Below are 4,596 nucleotides of genomic sequence, written 5' to 3' on the forward strand. Positions count from 1 at the left end.
AACAACCAAAATATTCCAAAAACCGCCAAAATAATTTAGACCCACAAAACTCATCAAAACATTCTGAAAATTGCCAAAACATTAGAAAACCAGCCAGAACTGATCAAATCATTCAAAAAACTTGGCAAAACATCATAAAAACAAATCAAAACCAACCAAAACATTCCAAAAACCTGACAAAATAGTTTACAACCTGCTAAAACTGATCAAAACATTCTGAAAAGATGCCAAAATACTAGAAAACCAGTCAGAAGTGATCGAAACTTTCAATAACTTGCCAAAACATAATCAAAACAAATGAAAGCAAACCAAAACATTCCAAACACCCGCCAAAATATTTTAAAACCCGCCAAAACGAATCCAAACGTTCCAAAACCTTCCAAGACAATAAAAACAACACAAGAGAAAACAAAACATTCTAAAACACCACCAAAACATTCCGAAAACCCGCCAAAACATCATCAAAACAAATCAAAACAAACCAAACAATAGGAGGAACACGGCAACATATTGGCAAGCAAGAGACGGAGAGCGCGGCACCGCGGCACCTTCTAGGAGGCCAAGAAGGAAGCCGCACAACACCTGCACTGTGTCTGCAACTTTCAAACTGCTAGAAGCTAGTGGCTTGCCACTGGCCTGCCTCTTCAATTGCCATTAGCATTCCAATGGAAGCTATTCTTGGACAACTTTGCTCTGCTTGCTGCTAGTTCTGCCCCAGCCTACCATAGATAACCTTGCTCTTCCCTTGAGGTTCTGAGATGCCAAGAACTTGTCAACTTCAAAGGGCGGGCCGGGCTACATCTACTCAGCTGCCACAGTTTCTCCTTGCTAGACCTAGTGGGAAAGCATTTTGCTGAGATGCAGAAGGCAAGAAACGCAGAATACGGAGACGCGGAGCTGTCCCAAGTGCCGCTGCCAGGCGTCTTTCTGCAGAAGGAGCGCCCCGCAGCGCACCGCAACCGGCACCGTCGTCTCTGCGCAAAGAGCCAAAATATTTTCAAACCCGCCAAAACTCATCCAAAAATATTTTCAAACCCGCCAAAATAGAAAACCAGACAGAAGTGATCAATACATTCGAAAAAACCTGACAAAACATGATAAAGCCCACCAAAGCTAATCCAAACACACCAAAAACTGGGCTAAACAGAATCAAAACCTTCTAAAAACCCGCCAAAATATTTCAAAACCCGTCAAAACTAATCAAAACATTCCGAATACCCGCCAAAACATTCCAAATACCCGCCAAAATATTTTAAAACCCGCCAAAAGCAATCCAAACATTCCAAAACCTGCCAACACAATAAAAACAACTCAAGAGAATACAAAACATTCTAAAACCCAACCAAAACATTCCGAAAACCCGACAAAACATCATCAAATCAAATCAAAACAAACCAAAATATTCCGAAAACCCGCCAAAATGATTTAGACCCACAAAACTCATCAAAACATTCTGAAAATATGCCAAAACATTAGAAAACCAGCCAGAACTGATCAAAACATTCAAAAAACTTGGCAAAACATCATAAAAACAAATCAAAACCAACCAAAACATTCCAAAAACCTGACAAAATAGTTTACAACCTGCCAAAACTGATCAAAACATTCTGAAAAGATGCCAAAATACTAGAAAACCAGTCAGAAGTGATCGAAACTTTCAATAACTTGCCAAAACATAATCAAAACAAATGAAAGCAAACCAAAACATTCCAAATGCCCGCCAAAATATTTTAAAACCCGCCAAAACTAATCCAAACGTTCCACAACCTGCCAAGACAATAAAAACAACACAAGAGAAAACAAAACATTCTAAAACACCACCAAAACATTCCGAAAACCCGCCAAAAGATCATCAAAACAAATCAAAACAAACCAAACAATAGGAGGAACACGGCAACATATTGGCAAGCAAGAGACGGAGAGTGCGGCACCGCGGCACCTTCTAGGAGGCCAAGAAGGAAGCCGCACAACACCTGCACTGTGTCTGCAACTTTCAAACTGCTAGAAGATAGTGGCTTGCCACTGGCCTGCCTCTTCAATTGCCATTAGCATTCCAATGGAAGCTATTCTTGGACAACTTTGCTCTGCTTGCTGCTAGTTCTGCCCCAGCCTACCATAGATAACCTTGCTCTTCCCTTGAGGTTCTGAGATGCCAAGAACTTGTCAACTTCAAAGGGCGGGCCGGGCTACATCTACTCAGCTGCCACAGTTTCTCCTTGCTAGACCTAGTGGGAAAGCATTTTGCTGAGATGCAGAAGGCAAGAAACGCAGAATACGGAGACGCGGAGCTGTCCCAAGTGCCGCTGCCAGGCGTCTTTCCGCAGAAGGAGCGCCCCGGAGCGCACCGCAACCGGCACCGTCGTCTCTGCGCAAAGAGCCAAAATATTTTCAAACCCGCCAAAACTCATCCAAAAATATTTTCAAACCCGCCAAAATAGAAAACCAGACAGAAGTGATCAATACATTCGAAAAAACCTGACAAAACATGATAAAGCCCACCAAAGCTAATCCAAACACACCAAAAACTGGGCTAAACAGAATCAAAACCTTCTAAAAACCCGCCAAAATATTTCAAAACCCGTCAAAACTAATCAAAACATTCCGAATACCCGCCAAAACATTCCAAATACCCGCCAAAATATTTTAAAACCCGCCAAAAGCAATCCAAACATTCCAAAACCTGCCAACACAATAAAAACAACTCAAGAGAATACAAAACATTCTAAAACCCAACCAAAACATTCCGAAAACCCGACAAAACATCATCAAATAAAATCAAAAACAACCAAAATATTCCAAAAACCGCCAAAATAATTTAGACCCACAAAACTCATCAAAACATTCTGAAAATTGCCAAAACATTAGAAAACCAGCCAGAACTGATCAAATCATTCAAAAAACTTGGCAAAACATCATAAAAACAAATCAAAACCAACCAAAACATTCCAAAAACCTGACAAAATAGTTTACAACCTGCTAAAACTGATCAAAACATTCTGAAAAGATGCCAAAATACTAGAAAACCAGTCAGAAGTGATCGAAACTTTCAATAACTTGCCAAAACATAATCAAAACAAATGAAAGCAAACCAAAACATTCCAAACACCCGCCAAAATATTTTAAAACCCGCCAAAACGAATCCAAACGTTCCAAAACCTTCCAAGACAATAAAAACAACACAAGAGAAAACAAAACATTCTAAAACACCACCAAAACATTCCGAAAACCCGCCAAAACATCATCAAAACAAATCAAAACAAACCAAACAATAGGAGGAACACGGCAACATATTGGCAAGCAAGAGACGGAGAGCGCGGCACCGCGGCACCTTCTAGGAGGCCAAGAAGGAAGCCGCACAACACCTGCACTGTGTCTGCAACTTTCAAACTGCTAGAAGCTAGTGGCTTGCCACTGGCCTGCCTCTTCAATTGCCATTAGCATTCCAATGGAAGCTATTCTTGGACAACTTTGCTCTGCTTGCTGCTAGTTCTGCCCCAGCCTACCATAGATAACCTTGCTCTTCCCTTGAGGTTCTGAGATGCCAAGAACTTGTCAACTTCAAAGGGCGGGCCGGGCTACATCTACTCAGCTGCCACAGTTTCTCCTTGCTAGACCTAGTGGGAAAGCATTTTGCTGAGATGCAGAAGGCAAGAAACGCAGAATACGGAGACGCGGAGCTGTCCCAAGTGCCGCTGCCAGGCGTCTTTCTGCAGAAGGAGCGCCCCGCAGCGCACCGCAACCGGCACCGTCGTCTCTGCGCAAAGAGCCAAAATATTTTCAAACCCGCCAAAACTCATCCAAAAATATTTTCAAACCCGCCAAAATAGAAAACCAGACAGAAGTGATCAATACATTCGAAAAAACCTGACAAAACATGATAAAGCCCACCAAAGCTAATCCAAACACACCAAAAACTGGGCTAAACAGAATCAAAACCTTCTAAAAACACGCCAAAATATTTCAAAACCCGTCAAAACTAATCAAAACATTCCGAATACCCGCCAAAACATTCCAAATACCCGCCAAAATATTTTAAAACCCGCCAAAAGCAATCCAAACATTCCAAAACCTGCCAACACAATAAAAACAACTCAAGAGAATACAAAACATTCTAAAACCCAACCAAAACATTCCGAAAACCCGACAAAACATCATCAAATCAAATCAAAACAAACCAAAATATTCCGAAAACCCGCCAAAATGATTTAGACCCACAAAACTCATCAAAACATTCTGAAAATATGCCAAAACATTAGAAAACCAGCCAGAACTGATCAAAACATTCAAAAAACTTGGCAAAACATCATAAAAACAAATCAAAACCAACCAAAACATTCCAAAAACCTGACAAAATAGTTTACAACCTGCCAAAAGTGATCAAAACATTCTGAAAAGATGCCAAAATACTGGAAAACCAGTCAGAAGTGATCGAAACTTTCAATAACTTGCCAAAACATAATCAAAACAAATGAAAGCAAACCAAAACATTCCAAATACCCGCCAAAATATTTTAAAACCCGCCAAAACGAATCCAAACGTTCCAAAACCTTCCAAGACAATAAAAACAACACAAGACAAAACAAAACATTCTAAAAC

The sequence above is a fragment of the Passer domesticus genome, chromosome 9 (genome assembly GCF_036417665.1).
Source record: "Passer domesticus isolate bPasDom1 chromosome 9, bPasDom1.hap1, whole genome shotgun sequence".
Classification (NCBI taxonomy): Eukaryota; Metazoa; Chordata; class Aves; order Passeriformes; family Passeridae; genus Passer; species Passer domesticus.